General features: G+C 40.0%; 1 protein-coding gene and 1 long non-coding RNA gene across 4 annotated transcripts in view; one reads left to right on the top strand and one right to left on the bottom strand.

Annotated features, from left to right (window-relative positions):
* The window catches only part of LOC130187798 (disheveled-associated activator of morphogenesis 1-like), a 49,320-nt gene extending 34,285 nt beyond the window's left edge, over window positions 1–15,035 (bottom strand). For 2 of the 3 annotated variants that reach the window (XM_056405690.1, XM_056405692.1), the window contains exon 1: window positions 124–496. The gene's annotated coding sequence lies outside the window, so the exon portion shown is untranslated. Of the gene's footprint in view, window positions 1–123; window positions 497–14,900 lie in introns of those variants that run through there. The other variant, XM_056405691.1, reaches the window with a different exon arrangement.
* Window positions 15,036–15,128: 93 nt separating this feature from the next.
* Window positions 15,129–18,932, top strand: LOC130160687 (uncharacterized). The gene is made up of 3 exons (XR_008826047.1): window positions 15,129–15,201; window positions 17,686–17,812; window positions 18,085–18,932. It is a non-coding gene; the product is annotated as an uncharacterized LOC130160687 (long non-coding RNA).
* The last annotated feature ends 3,572 nt before the right edge of the window (window positions 18,933–22,504 follow it).

Here is a 22,504-nt window from a genome sequence, read left to right as displayed (position 1 = left end):
CACACACACACACACACACACACACACGCATTCCAGTCAGCAGATAGCCGGCTCCTGCACTACTTTTCCTTGCACTCATTTGATTACAGGCTACAACAGGAAGATTCATTGAGCTCGTCTTACCCTGTCCAGGAGTGAGCTCGCCTCTGTTGTGCTCTGAGCATTCCCTTTATATCCTCAACTCACTGCAAGCTTTCTGCACTCTCCACAGAAAAAAAAAACGATGCTTGTACACAGCACGCAGCACAGCATTTCCTGTGCAAGGTATGTAATCCACGCAGGTTCAGAGTCGTCTGCTCGGGGGTTGGAGCGGCTAATAAGCACCCTGAATCACAGAGGCTGTCAATATCAGCCGAGAGGAAAATCCCAGTTAGATAGAGGCTGTTATACTCTGGTGGCGGGGGGGGGGGGACAAACAAGGGATAAACTGGCCATACAGCATGAGCTGTTGTTTGAAATCTTGCAAAGCCAGCTGGCCGGCAAGTACCTCTCCTTGGCGTATCCACTCCCTCCCTAACCTCCTTCTCTCTGCCTTTCTCTGCAGAATGCCGTGGGGGCAGAGGGGACAGGCACAGATGTTACTGGCTCCAGGCCACACCCCTTTTCAACACTCCCAGTCCTAATAGGATGCAGCCGAGCCGTGGCCGCCGCCCAGCTCACCCCCTCCCCCCCTACACTGGCTTTGGACAACTTGTTTAGGGTTTGTTTGGAGAGGGTTTGTTTGGAGAGCTGCAGGAGGGAAATAAAGCAAAGGTATAAAACATGTAAATGTGGATGTGGTAGGACAGAGCAATGGCAGGTAGTGAAAGTGTGACAGGGATACTGAGGCAATGAAGTGAGGTGGGAAACATCCATGAAGGTATGACAACTACGTCAAATCATGTACCTCAAACTCCTCCTGTACATAATAAAATACTGTCAGCCGAAGCAACTCATAACATTAAGCAGTAATCATCCTTACAGTTTGGCTATGACAAAATATCCAGAGGATTTTAATCTAAACAATCCCAGACACTCCCACATGATTTACAGCGCAAGCGTCACTCCTGCATCTCAGCTAAGTACTGTCTCACAGCATCCAGGATCTATAAAACATTCCTACTTTTCAACATAGTGACATTTTTAGACTGAATAAACACCAAGGTAATGAAAATGTTTAGGGAATTTAGTTTTCCATGCAGGAAGCTCATCAAGTTAGTTTAGTCTGTTGCTGCAAGACTTCTCATGAAAACCAGTAATGTAATAATGATAGAATTATTTCAGTCAGGTCAGACCAGGTCCTTCATTTCTTGTGTTTTCCAAGTAACCAAGTACATAAGTGAAGTCACAAAAGGCTATTGTCTTAACAGAAAATCCCATTATATGAATTCTCCTAACATTTTTTGATTAATTCTGACAGTAACAGAGTCAGACCTTCTATTCTTCCTTTTATCTTATATTTTGTTGTGAAATTCAAACATGCAGCATTTTATCTGAGCATTGTTTTAAATACAGTGTAACTTCTTTAGCATTAATAATCTATGATGATTTCTACTACCACATGCAACATTAATAGTGTACACATCCAAAACAAAAACAACAAAAACAGAAAACAAACAAACAAAAAAACCTGCATTTTCCCCCCAGGGGAACCAGGGTCTGCGAGGGAGGGGCTTGCAGTGCTGAACATCACTGATTGGTCAAATATGCTGATGTCTGCAGCATCATTGTTATACACCAAGCATTTTTAAAAAGGGGAAACGGCAACAAGCTGTTTTGCTTGTATTCTGTGGCCAACAGTAAGGAGGGAACAGCCCAAGAGCTTTTATGACCAGCATCCCAACGACAAAGTCCAGGGTTTGTTGTCCATTTTTGTATCGTCATGCGTACAGATGACATGACAAGCGACCACCGTGCTTTTGATACGTCAGCAGACTAATTTGCTAAATCTTCCCTGGGCTTTGGCCCTGCTGCGGAAACACTAATTACTATTTTGCCCCTCCCTGTTCACACAGGAGGTGAGAAAATCAGACATATTCTCACCCGAGAACAGAAGTCACCTACCTGATTCAGGCCCTGCAGGTTTCCGTGCAGGTGTTGACAAAATAAGTGCCATCGAGCCTATCAGTCATCATTTTCTTGTTCGTTAGAAGTGAGTCAAGTGTTGACGACGGGTATTACAGTAACAAGACGTCAGAGAGCTTTTGTTGTATATTATGTTACTCAACACAGCAGTGTCCAATCAGCGCAATAGGAAAATGTGGCAGAAACACAGTATCACATGGCCTGTAACTGAGACTGTGACTGAGACAATGGATTTATTCAATTCAAGTCTCAGGAACTTCTCTGCCAAATGGAAGTCACAAATCAAACCTAAAAGGGGAATTCAAACTTTTTCCTTAACAGCTGAGAGCAAGCACTCAGATAGCTGTATCCAGCATTAGAAATGTTGCCTCTCGTCATCCTCTCCAAATCAAGCCGTATGTACTGAGCCACATGTAATGATTTCTACATTTCTGAAACTTCAAAGTCTTCCAACAGCTGCCATTTGGAGATGCCAACGTGTAAAGTTGCCTGCAGCTTTAAGATTTTCTGAACTACTTCCAAGTCACATGTTATTGCTAGCTGATATTGTACTTCATCCTGTGAAGCACTGCAACTTCGCTCTTAGATTTTACATTTCCATATCAGATGCTACATTGTAGCTTGATCCAAGAGACTGGGCTTATGTGAAAAGCTTTATATCTACAGGACTGGTGTTACAGACATCAATGGCGAGCCGCGCCGGTGCAGTCATGAATGGATAACAGTAGAAGCTGTACAGTCCTGGGTAGCTGCCTCTGAAAAGAATGTCATGCAGCTGGAATAACAGACAGGTCCTGTTCCCATGGAGGGCTTCTGTTCTGGTGGGATGGATCATCCGTGTCGATGAAAGCCAGGACCGTTGTTTTGGTGACCTCGAGGGCACCAGGTACATACAACAGGAAACGTATGGGACACTGAGGATGGTGACATTTGTCATGAACTTTGGTATTGTCCTGCATTTCTTTGTGGTTTTAGAGAGTGTTAAAGTCTCTCTTGAGGACAATGTCACCTCTAGTGAACACTTTGGATGAGGGACATCTAGAAAATGGGCTTTAACAATGATTTATTCTATCATGGATGAAATACTGATCACCAACACTCAATCTTTAGAATATTTTTTCCATTAGACACTCACTAATGTTTCTTTCAAGTGAGCTGCAGACCGTTCAGGACCTTCACAGCAGAAGCAACAGAACAGTGACATAATACCGGGCAACCTCTTACTTCCAGGGGTAGGTTGAGGATTTCAACATTTGAAGGTAAGAAGTAGCTAAGCTGTAAAAAAAATACTCTGCTTCAACTATTCTGACAGAAACTAAGGCCTACAAGTGTTTGTGTGAACCTTTTCTCTCTTTACCGAGCTTTTCTGTTAATTATTAAGCATGTAAGGGCAGACAAAACTCAACTTGACCCTTTTCTATCTGGTTTTAAACAGACAATAATAGATTTTTCTGTTAGTTTGGTATTGTCTTTGATGATTTTGTGTCATGTATTGACCTAGAAAGCAGGCGGAAATGCAAAGAAATCCTATAACATACAAAGCACAAGGCAAAATACAAAAATAAATAGAAACAAAATCATTTTAGACAATCACAACAATAAACCCAGCTACTCTCCAAACATTGCATTTGGAATATGATATTTCACAAACAAAAATGAAGTTAAAAGTTAAAAGCTGCTCAAGCTTTGCAATACATCGACAATGAAACAAGGAAGCATGGAAAACCGATTGGCTGCAGACTGTAGATGACCCTGAGAAGTTCAGCTGTGACGACAAGCGTATTGACCGAGTTTCGCTGGTTATATAGGAAATAAAAATACTTCTGTGTTAATCGTTCAGCTTACAGTGTGAAACGCGGGGTCAGTGAACAGCCGCACGCACAAGAGCCAGGGTAGACACAGTGGAAATGAAAACCCTGGAGTGAAGCATCTCAGTTTGGCTAGTTTGTGAAAAATGAACAGAGAGTTCTGCTACACACCAATGATAAGCATATTCTCAGCTGAATCATAGCTGACAGCCCCTAAATAAAAAACAGTTTCTGCTGCGAAGGAATGTGTGAAGGGGGAACGTTATATTATGGCTTGTATCATGTGGTGGAAGGCAACAGGGCTACACTGTACATATGTTTCATTCAGGGTGGGGCAATTTCCATAAATTCCACTCCTGCAGCCCTTCCCTTGTATGAGACCCTAATGATCACAAATTAAATGCCAGGATTAAAAAGGGTCCTACTGGTCTCTAACCCACCCTCTGGAAGGCTTGTAATTACCCTCTGGAATAGAAAGGTCCATCCCAAAAGGGGTGCACAACTTTCTGCACCCACTAATCTCTACAACGCAGCCAAGCAATTGTAAACATGACAAGAAAGTCTAAGTAAGGATATGACACTTTACAGTTTATACACTGGTGTAAAAGCAGCAGAGTTTGTCAAAGAAAACAGCAAAAGAATAAAGTGTTTTTACAAAAGGCCAGATGTGGCAAACTCTAGCTTTTGGGTGGGAGATAATAACATTAACCTTTTTCAGTTTATATGTCACGGCTGGAGTATCCACAAGATGTTTTCTATTATCTCACATGATCTCAAAGAATTAGGCTGTATTTCCTGCAGTCCAATAAAAGTGCTAACATGATCAAGCATATGAGCTTTCCAAAGTTTAACATTTGTAGTAGACTCCCTTCACGTATCAGTGAGATTTTGTTGAATATCTGCTTATGAACAGATGTCTGATAATTGAGAGTGAAAGTTACATTTTTTCTTTAAAAAAGGTCCCATATTGTATAGGGTGAGATTCCAGTGTCTCTTTTGATCATAAAGAAGATCTAGGTGCTTTATAAATACTGTGAAAGTATCAAAACGCTCAATCCACGGAGAAATGCACACGGCCTGCAGACACTGCGCCTTAAAACGAGACGTCAGGACTTCCGTAATTTCATGAAGTCACCGCCCTCAGCCAGGTTCCCAGCACAGTCCACCCACATCCACCATCCAACCTTTGTTGTTGTTGTTTTTAACAGATAACAACAGAACCTCAAGCTACAAGACAGAAAAATGTCTGTTTGGCTCATTTCAGCGCTGACTGACCATCGCCTTCTGCATTTATCAGAGTTTTACCAAGCTACAGTAGGCTGCAATCTGGCCATGTGTCAGTCAGAGAGAAGTGTGAGAGAGGAAATGTAAAACAATATTGAGTTGGTTTTTTGGTACTCAAAACCACAAAACTTCTTTTGGATGTCAAAACACAGCAACAATGTAAGATATGGGAACTCTCCTTTTTTTGTTTTTTTGGGAACTATTGAAAACATACTTAGTGTAAGTATATTTCTTTCATCAGTTAACATATATTAAGGCTATTTTCAAGTGTTGATCCTGCATCACACACCCACTAATTTCACATTTATTTACTAAAAATCAATATCTAATCAGTTAGAAAAATATAAAATTGACGTGTAAAGAAAGTACTCTGCATTTTAATAAACTACACATGTAGGGTACTTTCTAAACTGTAAATCAACCTCTGTATTCACAGGGAAACCTGGAGAATTTAGGGCTACAAAGATGAAAGATCTTCCTGGAAGATGTGGAAGACTCTGCTGCAAGAATATTATGCAGTGGCTACAGCTGCAGTGAACGTGCTTGTAATGGATTGACAGAATTTGAGGGTTAAAAGGCTGTGGCTTAACTTGTTGATCCCTCCAGATGTAGGCCAAACTCACTGCACTGAGAAATCAGAGGTTAAGGTTTTGAGCACAGAGACAGGAAAAGAGGAGGCAGTGTTACAGTAGAGGTAGCATATACACAAACAAACAAATCAAATAGAGTAAGGTTAACTCAACATAATCCAATCAGTATCCAGTGTGCTCTTAGGGTGAAGACAGCTTCAAAGCACCGTGTGCATATTAGCTAATGTGACACACAGATTCTCTGCGAATTAGTTCACCAGACTAAATCCATGAGAAAAGGTCTGAGGTCTCGGCCTCATCTTTGACCGCCAACATGGATGTGAGACTGGCTCACGGCCAGCATGACTGACACAGAGGCAAAGTCTAAGGTGAAACCAAGCCAGCGTGCAGTACACGGCCATCTTGCATGGCTGGATGGCTGGGTTACAAGCTGCTTATCTCTAAGTGTGTCATAATCTCAGCGGGGAAAAAAAACAACTTGAGACCAGACACAAGCCAAAACAGATTAATAATAACAGGAAATATAGGTGAGAAGCTCAAACCAAGCACTGGGCAGCGCAGTGAAAACATGAGACCAAAACAGAAACAGCAGAAAAGGGATGTTTTGGGACGTTAACAAGGACACCTGCTGTTTAACAGGATTGACCTGACAGCCTCTGCCCTGTGGCACCTCGGCTATCAACTGCACAAGGCAAACTGCTGGGACACAAACAACACTGTGTTCAGGGTCGCAGTAAACTTCAACATGGAAACACTGGGTTTAGTGGTTGAGTAATTATTTATCTATAATTTGGTAATATCACTGTAATTTTCCCCAAAATCACATAGATGAAATTGTAAAACAACCCCGGACAACACTTTATTTTAAGGGTTAGAGCAGTGAAAGATGAAGCAGTTGTTGTAATGGCTCACCAATAAATCGCAACATCGGTAAAAGTATAACAAGTTGCATAACTGTGAGAAGAAAGAAATATGGACACGGACAATGGTCGTCACTAAAAGCTGAAATACAATCACTCCCAAGGAACATTTAGCTGTTGACGCAGCTGGTTTCGTCTGACTGCATGGCTGTTTTGACGGCTTCTCTACAGTAATGTTATCACACAGTTATACTGTGGGAACCTGCTCATCGTAGCAGCAACCTAAAACCCTGCCCAAGGAAACCATGACATCTTAAGCTGCTGGAGTGAAGTAGTTGGCTACAGTGACAGTATTTCAGGTACGCAGAAAACATTTATCAATATATTGCCTCAGGACAGAATGAAGATAGCAGTTCCAGTCTGTATAGGCTGCGATTCATTACACTAGGCTTTAATGGATATTATTTGTAAGAAGTCACAATGTGCTACATAACGAAACAACAAAGAAGCAAATGTGCTTTTTGAAACAATCATGAATTCTACAAATTCAATAAGAATGTGCGTGACTGACATTACCGGCTCCAGAGACGCCAAAACAGTTAACGGGAAATTACATTACCATGGTAAAAATACCAGTGACATGATGAATGAGCTTAAGAGGTATGGCAAACGACATGGAGAGGCAAAGTGATAAACCAGGGCATACATTTACTTCCATAAATTATGCAGAGGATTATCTCCAATCAAAGTAGTCCTCTCCATCCATGATCAGGTTCCAAAGACTTAAACTTTTCCCTTGAATTTTTGAGTAAGATCAATTCAAAAATTACAAAAAGATAAGAGAAGTAGCCCCAAACATATTTTTCTTTCCCTGCTCTTTTGCTCAACAACTTGTTAGAACTTGAGCATGCTTTCTGAAGGGCGGGGGCATTTTAAGAGCAGGATAAAGCATGCCGTGCTCTGGCACAGTCTGCTGCTGAATCTGATATCTGTCTGCTGTTTCAATGCCTGTTATACATGCGCTGGTTTGTGTCTGAGGAAGAAACATGTTGGCATCTGACCCATTCCAGTTGAAGAAATCAATCAAACAAACAGGATGCAGGACATATTCTTCAAATCCACATGGAATTCCTAAAAAGCATCGTTATCTTAAACGCTTGGAAGCTTGAAATTAGAAAATTGAACCTGCAATTTGTCAGGTCATCAGGTTGGATCTGCAGCAAAAGACGTCAAAACAAGTTATATATTTTGGTGTTAAGAGATCGAAATCAGTCTAGTCTGCACCCTCACAAAGAAAACACACCGGATACTGTCGCCTTTTCCATTTTTTGAGATTCATTCTAAAGGTGCCCTGATAAGATATGACATATAAGAAATGTTCTGAACTCTAATATTCAACGCTTGAATTGCTGTTATGCGGGCTGAGCAATGAAGGTGCGATAGTGAGCGTGATAAGGTTCACTTTGATATGTTGAACACGCATCATCTTACAGTGATCGAGCTGTTCTTACCATAACTACAAGTAGCAGCCTGACCCGATGGGTGTGCAGTATTTGCTGTCAGACAAAATGCTGGCATCCAACCAGCTGGGGCCTCCCCTGCAACAATACTAAATAAATTTAAAAAAAACAAAAAAACATAAGACTGAGGGCACACAGACCCACCAAAACTGCAAACTCATCAAAAATGATGATTTCCAGCATGTCTGCTTTGGGAATTGACATTAATAATATGACCTACACAAAGGGAATAGAAGCAAGCAAGCACTGAAACATGAATCCCTCCTGGCCCATAAAACCCCCGCCTAGCCTCCCAAACCAACATGACAGTTATGGGACTCCCCCACACACACACACAATCACACACAATCACACACAATCACACACACACTCACACACACACACACACACACACACACACACACACACACACACACACACAGGACAGAACCCACATGCTCCCTTTGTTTGAACCGCAGCGTGGCTACACTCTTTCCACATCTTATGGCTGGAGGCACATAAGTGATTAATTTTGATGCTCATTGTCATGATAATCTGAGGTTTGCCTCAATTTTCTCAGTCTGGCGAAGGAACAGTCACTTTCTAACTTTGTTAACTACAACCGACTCCACTACGAACAGGAAAAAGCAAAGCGAGGCTATTAATTAAAAAATACACAAGCTGAAATAAAATCACGTGATGAAAAGACATCAGTCAGACACAAAACCAACCACCAAGTGTAAATATAGCCTCTGTCATAAGTCATAATGTAACAGCCTGAGACAATTATGTCACTCCAAATAACAGGCACTCAACCAAGAACGACTATTTCCCAAAACTGAAATGTTTATTAAGAGTCTGTGGTGCATTTAAAACTCTTTGGAAATGGGAGCAGTTAGAGGACTTATTCTTTTTAGCTTTGAGTAAAAATCATCTAGTTTATGGGCCTTTATGTGCAAAAAAAATGTATTGCTCTGTCTTCTGTTACGATGTATTTAATTATGTGTAAGAGGAGATGTCTCTTGGCAATTTCCTGCTTAAAATATCTGTATGAATAAGAGCAATTTCTAAAGAGTAATGGTAAAAAATTGTGTGACTTGGTGCTGCCTTTTGCACACATATATCATTATTAAAAAGTCTTTACCTCTTTAAACAACCTCGAAAAGGAAACTATCTTGGCAGGAATTAGAAGTAGCACAGCTTGTACTGTGCTCTCGAGGGTACAACTGCAACAAGTTCAGAACGGCCCAAAAAATAATTTCATAGGTCACCCAGTTCTAGTTATAGAACCAAGACTGCAGATCAAGGCTTGTTTCTCTGGAGGCAGCCTGCTCTGTGGAGATAAGTCTGTGCACCAATGACTGCGCAGCTCAACACACTCAAACACAACTAATGCACACTGATTTCAGTGGATGGAAGCTAATGTGCTGACTTCTGCAAGCATGTTAGGAATTATTCTGAACTCTAAGTGACATAGAGATTTTTATTCTTTTTTTCTTATTCATTTAAGTATAAAATGCAAATAAAAAAGTGACAATGCAAAACATCTGCAGTGATTTTGAGTTTTCCCCATGAGTTTTTATAGTTATAGATCCAGTTTGCCCAATCTAGTAGCTGTGATGCATTTTTTATTGCTAATAAAATTGGGGAAAAAGTGAATGACTTGCCATGAAGGATCCATTACTCACCAAAGGGTCTGAAAGCTGTCGGCCTAAAGCCCATTAATTAAAAATCTGCCACCACTGAGTGGCTGAGCTGGAAACAGGGTGCACTGCTCTTTCACCTCCGAACAATCAGAGAGGTCAAGAGTCAACGGTCTTGAGAGGGGACAAGCAGTGTGCAGCCATTGGGTGAGTATCTAAACCCATCTGCAAACGTAGATGTTTAGCATATGTTTTTCTGTTTTAACTGAAAAGACAAGACATAGAGTTAGTAGAGTTATGACAGATACTTTTCAAGAAAAAAAAAAAAAAGAAGAAGAAAAAAGATAAATCACCACATCAGCAGCTTTGATCCAGATTTGACCTCATTAAATTGTTTAGCCAAGGTGGGAAGCCACCCAGATCCTGATATGATACGTTTTCCTAAACAATAGCCACATGACATGTAATGCCTTACCTTTGTGAAATCGTACCTCTGTTCTTTACCTTAACGGTTTATGTTTTATTTCACAAATATCGGACATCAGTCCGATACTGACTCAAATAGCTGCATCAGGTATCATGACACTATGGCCGATCCATTTGCTTAAATTCTTTGTTATCCTATTTTTATGTTAACGTGCTACATCATGCGTCAGCAGTGTGCCAGAAGACCCGTTTATTTTGCTCTGATGGATTTTACATTGATTAAATGTTTACATCTTGCTCTCATTTTACACAGTTGTATGGTGTTTCTGCTAAAATTTTAATTCCTGACCAATTCGTTGCTGAATTAAAAAGTTTACGCTTGAATTGTAATGCCTGTTAATACAAAGATTTAAGATTTCTTATGAAATTGCTGGTGTGCAATAATTTTTTATTTTAAAAATAAAAAAACTCTTGAGTAAATGTATAAATTCATTTGTTACATTTTGTTTCAGAAAGTCTGTAAAGCTGTTTTCAAGTCAAGCCTGATGTTACCGTGCACATAAAAGAATGATCCCAGTCTCCTCCACACACTGAGGCATACAGCATATTCATTAAACACTTGTATTGGATCAGTGCTCTGTATCGGCTGATACAAAAAGCCTAGGTATTGGAATCAGGACTGAAAAAGTTGGATCCCTAAGTGGATGTCCATCTAGCTCAAGGTTAGGGGTTAGATGAGTCTTGGGTTTATACAATCAGGTTTTTAGAAATGAAAACTGTAACAAGCTGAGAGGTTTTCCAACTCAGCCACAAATCAACAAAATGTGAGGTTGGATCTTGGGTGTGGCCAACAATGGCTATCTAAGCCCAGCTGTCCCAACAGTGAGGACAAGTGCAAAGCCGGGCCAGACTGGGGGCAGGGTGTGGCATGGTAGGGGTGCCATGGTGACGGAGCAGGCCTCGATAGAGAAAGGATGCTAAATGAAGCCATTGTCTGGCCCAAGTGAACCACACCGCACAAAGAATGGCACATTCAAACAGTCATACAGGCGTATTGTTGTGGCAGGCCAGCAGAGCGCTGCAGATTCACAGTTCATCCCACAGGATCCACTACACATCATATAGAGAGAGCTCGGTCCGAGAACATGAAGCTCTTACAAAAGCAGAACCAGCAAGAATGATACTGACATGGGGAACCTTTCCCCAACGATTCAGGCACATTTTTGTTCACTTCATAAAACAAAACACAACAAATAGCATATGAAGTTTAAGACGGACCACTTTCCTATTGTCCTTCACTGTGTATCGAGTAGAAGTGAAAAAATTAGTCAATCTACAATATGCAGCAACCATTTTATATTATTTACTCAACGGTGAGGGTCTGGAAATTTCAGTTAATCGAGGAAATCAAGAGATTAATCAAAATTAAGAATAGTTGTTAGATGGAGCCTTAATGTGGTGATTCCAATATATATTTTGAGATGCAGTTAAGTTTCTGGAAAATCTATTGAGAGACAGGAATTTCTGTTTTTTGCTAATCCAGTAAAATACCTGACAAATGAGGTACATCATCAAATTTAAAAATCATATGAAATTCCAACATCACCATAACGCAGTACAGTACTGCCCACAATGGCCTCATACATGCGGGAGATATTAAAGGTATGGAGATATCACAGTATAAATGGCATGGCAAAAATCATTAACACTAGACATATTTCAATTGTCTGACAGTATTTATATAATCTTATTGCCCTAACATTGGCGAGAGGGAGCACAGAATGGGAATTAAGGTGTGACACATGCAAGTCAAGTAACTACGGTATGTATACTAACTGGAATTGCCACCTTCTCAAACTATAACCATTCTTTAACCAACAGTAGCGATTGTCAAATGCTTAATTAAAGTAATTATAGACAGATAGATAACACATCCAATTCATGCCAACTGGTTAAACAGATTTTAACAGAGCATGTTTTACAGCAACAACATTATTTATATCCCTAAGAAGGGTCAGGATGCTGAAATGAAAGCTCATATAACAATTGTGAGCCCTAGGATGTACATTTTTTATTATTCTTACGGCAGTAATTATTACAAGGCTGTGGTTCAGCACCTGCCTCTTTACATTAATGTCACCACAACATCCAGAAATCCATGCTGACATATGGTGGTCTTAGGGGCTCAGCTGTGTCGCAGCCACTCCCAAATGACACCCACTATTGAAAAAATAATTAGTCTATACCTCCCCCCCGTTGTTGGTGCTGTCGTTTACTCTTTCATTCTGTAGTGTTTAATATGAGCCAACCAGGGAGGCTGCCCCCCCCCCCCCCGCTACACTGCCAGTCCTGTGAAACGTAACACTCAGCTCATTAACTCAGTTCCCCTGGAGAACCTAAGAAGTGTTTGTGCGTGCTGATGGACAGAAGAGAAGGTACATTACACTGCCACTGTTTATGGACTGGCAACTTTGATGATGCTCTGTGGAGCAAGAACTGAACAGAGGACCAGTTTTCATGCATCAGTTTATATGGATGATTTACACCTTACCATCTTATCTACCATCAAATACAGCTTCCTATATCCATCCACCCATATATTCTGATGTCTGTGGAACTACAGGAATAGTTCAGCTAAAATAAGTCGGATTTTATTCATTTTCCTGAACATGACTAAAGCTCAGCCTGCTGCCAGAGTTGATAATGGCCACCACTGAAAAACATAAGGACAGAGCAGCTTATTTCAAAAGATACAAGTGACCAAGTGTGTCCCGGTTGTCCACCAGCGGCAACTGAAACTGAGTCACAAAGCTGCAGTCAGTTTCACCAAGGACAGTTTTAGTTCATTTTTATTTCCTTCAGCAGCACAGAGCATGTTCGTGTCTGAAAACAAACAACCAGTGCCAACAAAAACAAGACAGTAGCTGCTGTAGCTGTAGGCTGCAGCTTGTACAGAGGAAGCGACACCATAATCTGTCACCTGCTGTTCTTATGGTTGCTAAATGTGACTGGCATAGCAGCTAACAGAAAGTAATAAGCAGAAATAATAAATACCCAGCACTAATAAAACAGGATCACAATATTTTTCATACGTCATGTATTGTGCACTGCACCGACTATTGTGTTTGTTCATCTGTCATGATAAGGACTCGAGGCTATCAACCAGGTAAACACCAGGCAAAGTATAATAATTGTTTTATCAAGCTATATAGAACCAAACATACAGGCTTGTACTGATATGTCTGTTATAAGTCAATATGAGCCAATAATGTTGGCTTATGGATATGTATAAGCCAGGCTCTGCAACTTGGGACAGCACTCAGTTACAACACAGACTAATCATCTGCAATGTGCACCTATTCAGAAAAACAAGACACGTAATTCAAATGTCAGGACCTGTCGATGCTGATCTGAATCAGCCAACTCCCTGTCTGAGCATTAACACTGTGGACAAAATAACAGCATGGCACATCATGTAAGGCTTCTCCCATGTTTATAGTGAAAACATGCCTGCAGATCACACCACAGCAGTAAGCCCTCTCACAAGGCAGCGGCCCATTACATGCACATACAGGCCCCTCAGTGATTTAGGGCATTTTAATTCTCGGGAATGCAAGCCTTTTCTGATAAGCACCTAACTGTGTATAGGCCAACCACTAGAACGATTATACTTGGATAATCTCTGTGTTGTGCTCTCTGACTGACCTGTACCTGTTCATGGCCTCACAAGTGAGTCACTCCACTTCTCAGCAAAGCAATACAATTGAATATTAACTCAGAACAGGTGAAGTATCATATGTCTGAAAGCTCCGCAGGCTGGTCTTTTTATCAAGAGCATTGTGGCAGTTAGGTCCTTTATGAGGGCCATGCAACTGTATGTGGTGAGGGTGTAGTGGGGTGAGAATGGTATGGTACTGGGGCATGAGAAGGGACGATGAACTCTGAACTGCAAAGGCAAGTAAAGGTGATCAAGCCTTTGTGGGTCAGGCAGATGCATTCGCCAGTATTGGTTTAAATAGCTATAGAAGTGGTCAGATTATACTACAGGTACTAAATCTAACAGTTATTTGCTGAAATTACCATTTGGCTCCCATTCCAACATTAACCCTATATCCATTCATATACATTAACAACACTGGCTTGTGCACCTTTACACATTGTGTAACATTTTAGTCTAAAGAACTAAGAATCTCAGAAACATAAAAATAGATATGACCTGGTACTGATTTACATAACACTCAGAGCATTTACACTCCTCTCATGTACAGCCTACACTGACTTTGAACTTTTTCTCAATTAGCTGGGGGACCACTGGGATTCTTTCAGGAGACCCTGGAGATCCCTGGACCCCAGCTCAGACATTTCTCCCCATAAGGGTTTCAGCTTTAGTGGAAGCCGCTGGCAGTGCGGTTCTCTTGTTGGACAAGTCGACTTCCCCCACAGACAGGGCTCACAAAACAAAAACAATTTGCAAAACAGATGCAAATGTCACCCGACTCCTGTCTGGACTAGGTTTAGGTCAGTTGAAGCTCTATGAAGAGGCTCGGGAGCTTAAAGAAAAGACAACTCGCCGCAGCTAACGTTAACGATGGCTGTAGTGTTGACTGGCCTCACCGGTACTGAGGTCACCACCAACACCGCAACCAAACGGCCCGGTGTGGCTACTCACGCGGGTATTGTTTCAACCGATATGGCAGAGGTTTTTCTGTAAAGACAAACTACTTACCTCGTCCCGTTGAACATTTCTTTGATTAACTGTGTCCACAACTTCATCAGGTAAAAGTGAGGCGACAGAGAGAACACTGAATCCAGACGACAGGCAGATGATTCAACCGACTGGTTGATCGGAGCAGCTCGTGATGTCATTGGTTTACTCGAGTAGTTAATGCGCATGCGCTATCCTTTGTTCATCCAGTGCTTCATGGATGTTGTAGTGTTCTTCACGGACACATTAGAAAAACCAGTTTAAAATTTCAACAGCATCTGACCCAAACAGAGCCTGAGTTTACTTTACATGCTTCCCAGATGTAAGTTATGTTTATCTTTCTGTTATGTATATTGAGCTATCTTACTTATTTGTGTTTATTTATTTATTTATTCTTCTGTTATGGATATCGTATTATAAAGTGATATTGTATTATAAATGTGCTTGTTTCAGATTCACAAACGTGAATTACAAACGAAGACTTTATGCTTTTCTTTGTGTTACAAATAGTAAAATAGATGTTTGGCCTTTGAACTGGTGTTTGGGCAAAACGGGATGTTTGAATATGTCACCTTGGGCTTGGAGAATCTTTCTTTTTCAATCTTTTTTACATTTTGTTGAACAAGTGATCAACTGATACTGAATATAATAGTTGCAACCCTCGTCCTCGTATTCAGAGCTGACTTAGTATAAAAAAGGGTGCCTGCGGCATGCTACTAAACCACAGGCTCTGAAAAAATATTACAGAAGCTAAGTTTTATCTGTGAGGCCAGTTTAGGCAGGAATACCCATAGGTTTTTCTAGTTCAAAGATAACATTTTTTTTCTGCGACATATTTATGAAGCAGGTATTATTTTTGTTCTGAGAGCCATTGGTTGTCAAATGTAACCATGACAACAACCAAAAAGGTACAGGATCATGTCTCCATCTAGTGGCTAAACAGGTATTAAGATTCAGGGGAATGTGCACCATGCTATAACTAATAGGTTCACTTACTATAGAGCCTTTCCGTGTTTTCAAAGACTGTAAAAACAAAAACAATGGGAATCTGGTGAGGTAAGCCATAGCTGAAATAAACTGACTGTTGTTTTTAAACTACAAACCGTAACCCATATTTCAAATAATTTCAATACTAGCAATATTAGCATTGCTTAGCCTTTGGACATTACAAGCATTATGAGCTTTATTAAACTTGATAGAATTATTTTTCTTGAACTTTTTTCATGTTCTCTAAATTGAAATCAGTCAAAAATATTTACAGGAGTATTTTGTTTATGTACATCCATGCTCAGTTTTCAATATATAAAAAAAAAGCAGGTTCATTCTCACATGACATGAAGCAACACGAGACTATGAGACTATCTAAATCTTTTCCAACTTTATGTGTTAGTTTATGGACGGAAGTAAATGATCCACACAGACAAATTATAATAAACTACTATTTCAAAATACCCCTGACATTTAATTTACAAAGACTGAGTTGTGAATATAAATATTCACATATTTGCATTTTGGCCATATTTTATAAATGTTTATACAATGTTTGCAATCATCCCCACATGTTTTTTTACATTTTGAAACTTTTGAAACTAATACAGGTTATATTGCAACACTAAGTGACTGATGTGTAATAAACAGGTGGGGTCCAACATAGCTGAGTCTTAACAAAATGCAGAGACCAAAAAAATGCAGAAAAATAAATTTACATTGTTTTTGTATAAAATACCGTTGTTGTTATTGTTGTTATTTTTTTTTCAGAATATGAAAGTGTCAAAGCAATAAGACAGGGAATAACCCAATGCATGGGTAATATATAAACCAGAAATATTGAGTTAATTTCACTCACTGGGTTGTGTCGAATAACAACGCAGCATTCTGAGTTAAATGGTAAAACCCCGTGGTGCGACACCTGCTGGTCATTTTATGTAATTACTGTTGCCATGCTTGCTGTCAGTTCTATACTTTTGATCTTTCTAAATATTGAGAACAGACTTTACTGTCCATTGCCTCTAACCACAGAATACCACCGGTGCAGTTCAGTGATGTGCTTAAGCTTGATAATTATTTATCTTAAAATCACACAAATTTCTCACAATCCACCTAAATCACTGACCATAGTGAAAGTGCCAGAGGTTAACATTAAGATGAAAGAGTGGCACATGATGACCTTATAAATCAGATTAAGAAACTTAATAAATGTCAGATTTTTTAAACATTTCTTCATGGAGGACAGCAAAGGTAAGCAGAAGTGCTTTTTTCCAATCTGAATGGTTTGTCCACAAGATGGTGCAAGAGACCATTAAGCGCAAACCACAGTGATGTTTCCCTCCCACTAGGACATGATTTATTTCTATAATGGATCCAATAAACAATGACTGAAACTGATTCAGAAACCCCAGTCTGAACTCACTGACACTGGCAGACCATTTAAAGAGAGACTCCAACCACAATTTGAAGCAGAGACTGGTAAATATAGGAAAATATAGACCTCAGGGATTAAGGTCTCTGTATTAGTGTTAATTCTATTAAAATGAAATAATCATAGATGTTGTACCTCATCTTGGACAAACAGAGTTCAATGGGTGACACAAAGAGCATTCAGGGGTTGCAAGTAGGACAAACTTGTGTTGCAAGTTACAGAACAGAAAAGAAAAAGTGTATAAACCAATCCAGCATGTGCTTTGTTCAAACATTTAAGTCAATGTCACAATTTAAATTAAATTTAAGATAGCATTGAAATGCTTCCTTTTAGAGCATGAATATTTGACTACTTTCTTATTTTTAATAGCTATTTGTTTTCCCTCAGAGATTATTTCCTGTTTTGCAACCCTTCAGTGCCAACCAACAATGACGGGAAGGATCTTACTTGCTGTCTAGACGAGTGTCTAACACTCTCAGACATGGCTGTCTGCTCAGTCTCCTTTGCTCACACTGTAAGTGTTAATTGTTAACAAACTGTTGCTGATGCTTAGAAACATTAACTGTGTCATTTTTCACAAACATTATGACATACTTTGTAACTTTATTGTCATTACTTCTGTGGATCCTTATATTCCCATTATTAAAGTGATCAGTAATGTTATCACTACAGTCATACAAAAAAGAAAAAAGTATTCACAGTGATGTGGTGACAGATACTTTAATGGTCACCTCAGTAATTTGTCATCCATCTCGCAACTTATTGTAGTTTCCATTTATCTTCAAGGGTAAACAGAAGTGGATTAGGTTGAAGGTGTGAAAATGAAAGACAACCTTGAATAGCTCCAACAGAAACCCTGGAGTATGGCAGAGACAAATTCAACTCTGGGCAGAAAGGTGCTCTGTCGTGTTGCTGTTCATTTTCTCTATTGCTTAATTGGATAAAGGGACTCATTGGACCTCTGCAGTGACCCTTATAACAATGGAGGTGCAATAACATCCATCAGCACTGGCAAAACAGCTCTTGCACTGCACTTACACACACAGCCAGTCTGCGCTGCCGCATGGTCTGAGGCTGATTTTGGTGCAATGTAGATGGTCGTGTTTCCATCGCTCTTCGAGTGCAGATTAAACAAACAGGTTACAGGGTGTTCATCAAAAACATTTAGAGGTGTTAGTAGGTAGTAGTAGGATTTTTTAACTTTTGGACAGAGCCAGGCTAGCTGTTTCCCTCTGCTTCCAGTCATTATGCTAAGCTAGGCTAACCATATGCTGGCTCTAGCTCCATAGAAACATAAGGTTGATGTAAGTATTCTTATCATCTCTGTGAGCAAGCAAGTATCTCCTAGAATATTCAACTATTACTTTACTACGAATGAAAATATAAAACTAAAGGTACACTGTGGAGTTTTTGACCACTAGTGGCGCTGCAGATCAAGTCATGAGGATGTCCCTGTACTGTGTGTATCTGTGTCTGTACAGTCTCTGAATCTGTGCTGTGAGACTATAGTATACTTTCATTCAGTGTAGTTTGGCAATAAAGTTGTATGATTATATGTTGAAGCAGTAACATTTGGCAGATCCATCGTACATCCAACGAGAAAAGCAAAAGTAAACATCATCTGAATGCCCTGATAAATGACCTCTTCAAAGACCATTTCTCATTGTGTATGCTTTGTCACTGGCAGCATTAATATTACATTATTAGAAACATAAGTGACTCTCTGTACCTTTGTTTAAAGACATGTTTTACTGTTTTATTGTTTGAAATGTTCCAGGTGACATGAAGGCTACTGCATTTGCATGGACATTTTCCTAACATACAAAGATAAGAGTGCAGTCTGAACAACAGTTCTGAGACATTTTGTCTAAATTGCACCTGCATTCAGTCGCCATCTGTACTGGGTATATGCGACCGCAAATCTGCTCTCATGTGGCTGGCATTGGTCTCCCTCTTCACCTACACAGAGTATTGTGGTAACTCTACTTCCCTTTTCTTTGAAATGTTGTCATACACTTAGAGGCGTCAGTTGTGTATCAGCTGATAAACTTCCACGAATTCTTCAACTGCATGTTCTGTGTTGACAATGGTTCTGCCACTGAGGCCTCTTGTCTCCTCCTAACCCAGCGACACAGTGAAGTACTCTGAAACATGTCCACCATCAAGGAAAGTAATACCCCTTTAGTGTTAAGTTACAGTTTGGATAAGTCAAGATCCTGCCTTGAGGCTGGAAAGGGGCAAAAGAAAGGATGGAAATGTAGAGGGTTGCAGGCAAAGAAGCTTTTACAAAGACACACACAGGAAGATAATTCATTGCACCTGCTCTGACAATGTCCAGAAACCTTATACCGGCTTTTTTCTGGACAAGATGACACCTGCATGAATGAAGCTGCTGCAGCTGGGTGTCAGCACACCATCACACTTTCATACTGCACACACTTATACGCACAGAAAGGAAGATTTGCATGCATATGGAGCCACACAGTGCAACAGCTGCTCAGATTTTGTGCACAAACAGACAGACAGTCAGACAGAAGTGATGTCAAAAGAGCTTCAGTGGAATTTTAGGTTTGCTGCAAAGACAAAAACACCACATGATCACTTAAAAGTGCAATCAAAGCTTGTTTGCAGACAAGTGTGCAACAATTTAATCTTATTTGAATTTGCACTTTCTGTTTCATGCAGTGTGTCAAGAAATCCAGGGAGGTTGACTGAGGTCAACACAAGACCCAGAAGTTGAAGGGTTAATTCAGTTTTGATTCACGACATTTGAGTGGTGAAGCTTTTACTCATTAGTTTGGCAAGGAAGCGAAGGCCCATTAAGATTTACAGCTGGCTAATCACAGTTGCCAAGCCTGCTGGAGGTTCAGTGGAGGGACTTGGTGTCTCACTGCAGGCTCACTAGCACTGAGTCTGGATGAGTCAGGACTACACAGCTGGAAACATTTTCAAATATCCATCGTTGTGTTGTGTAGGAGTGCAGGTCAAGGCTCGATTTTGTGTTTAACAGCATATGTAGAGAATTATACAACTTAGAAAGTTGTCCACATATCAAACTCCACTTTAATGAACTTTGTGAACTTTGCACTGCAGTTTGTAATACATGAACTGCTGTTATAGTGGTCTTTCCAGCATGTAAGTTGTCTCATTACAACACTACATTTATTATTAATTGGCCCTCAGGAGAGCAGCATCATTTATGAATACTGAATGTTTTGTTTCTGTCTTTATCAACCTACCTTTTATGTTTTTTTTTTTTTACACTCACCAACCACCCACACAGACTGGGTATGTTTTGGTAGCTTCTTCAAGAGATATGAGCTGGTTGTTGAGCATATATCCACACTGTCATTATTATCTGAATGCAGAGAATAAGTGTTTTTTTTGGCTCATATGAGGACGTCCGTCAAATTTAATATCATGCACAGATGTGTTTCTTAAGAACAAAGATGGTTTTCACTTGAAAAAAATTGTTCAACATTTTGGGAAACTACAGCAAAAGCCAACTAGTTCAGCTTAGCTTTAGCTTAAGACTGCTAACGGGGAGTCTAGCTTTGTCCAAAGATAACAAAATCCACCTATTAGCACCTCTAAAGATCACTTTTTCTGTACAAAATCCAAAATGTAACAACAACATGTTGTGTTTTTTACAGGGGGTCATGTGGATGTTAAAACTTTTAGCTGCCCCCCCCCCCCTTTCCAGTCTTCATGCTAGACTAAGCTAACCACCTCCTACCTAACTATCGGCAAAGTAGCATATTCCCCAAAATGTTGACCCATTCCTTTAAGCTACCTGACTATTTACACAGTGAGCTCTCAGTTATCAAGTAGCAAATGCAGCCTTCTGGTTTTCTGATTTTTACTCACTTTTCCACACAAAATCTGCGGTTTTCTTTTTATTGCTTGGCCCGTGTTGACGCAGCAGGCCCTGTAAAAATGTGTTACACCACCGTTTTTGGAGAGATTATGTGTCATGGATCAACACTTTTATTTGTGGAAGAAGATGCAAGCAAACTAATGACAAATCCATCTGACAGAAGGCTGTTAGGTATTAGATAATTTGCAATGCAACAGCTCTAACAATGCATTTGCTTAATATTAAAAATAAAGAGGTATGGAAGAATCAGTAATCAGAAGTGCAAAGTGGGGGAGCACAACAGTAAGTAAACATCATGGATACCACTGACAAATATAAATGTAGTGGTTAAACTACAAACCAGAATATGTCCTGTAAAAGAAAACATCAGGTGCATCTGTTTATCTGTTTATATGGAAAATGTGGTCTGAAAATTCTGGTAATTTGAAGTTGCCTGATGAGAACTAACAGGAAACCAGATACTGATAATACCACATTTTTACATATGTTTTCCTTCTACTGGCTGCTCCTGCTAAGTGAAGGTGCTTACAGTTACAGTTCATACTATGAATCTTTTGATAATGACGTGTCATTGTGGTTGATGACAGCAGTACTGTCAAGGCAGAGGTTAAAATGATGAAAACATATTCAAAGTACAAGATCCTTTCTGACCTAGACGTGTTGAAAATGGAGGCGTCCTCTGGGTTATAGCTGACCATGTGGTTTTCTCAGTTTTTATTGCCTCTCTAAGAATATAAAACAGTTGTTCAGAATTTGCTGCATTTGGATCTCTGCATGGTGTTGATGCCCTTCTTTCAATTGATGATTACTTTTTGCATTTGTAAAGAACTTTGGGATCTTTTTTTGACCAATATGACCTTGTCATCACATGACTGAGGACATGTACACACATCGCAAATGTATCAAAAATTGTAATTTTGTGCAGAAGAACTCCAGATGGAGCATCTGATATGTTAAAACATTAAAAGTGCATTAATTTTCCACATGTTTTTCTCTCTGGGACATGCTTTGACCCCAGTCTCAAGACCACAAGCCTTACTTGTGCAGTTATTTGTGCATTTGTTGAGATTTTTCTTCTCGGCCTGAATCAATGGCAATGACAGGTTTCGTTTGCAGCTACTCTGGACACTTTCAGCTGAAGCCTGTTAAAAATCTTCACATCTTGGCATGCCTCACCGAGTCGTGTAACAACCTCAACTGATTGCATTTGCAGCTGGTTGGCTTCAACAAGTGCATTTTCCCATTTGAATAGACAACACATGTGGACTCTCTTTGTTTGCAAAGAGGTTCAGCCCCTGATTTTTCCCTCTACTAAAGCTTTCAATAACA

The sequence above is a fragment of the Seriola aureovittata genome, chromosome 19 (genome assembly GCF_021018895.1).
Source record: "Seriola aureovittata isolate HTS-2021-v1 ecotype China chromosome 19, ASM2101889v1, whole genome shotgun sequence".
NCBI lineage: Eukaryota > Metazoa > Chordata > Actinopteri > Carangiformes > Carangidae > Seriola > Seriola aureovittata.
This window is presented reverse-complemented; position numbering and strand designations above follow the sequence as displayed.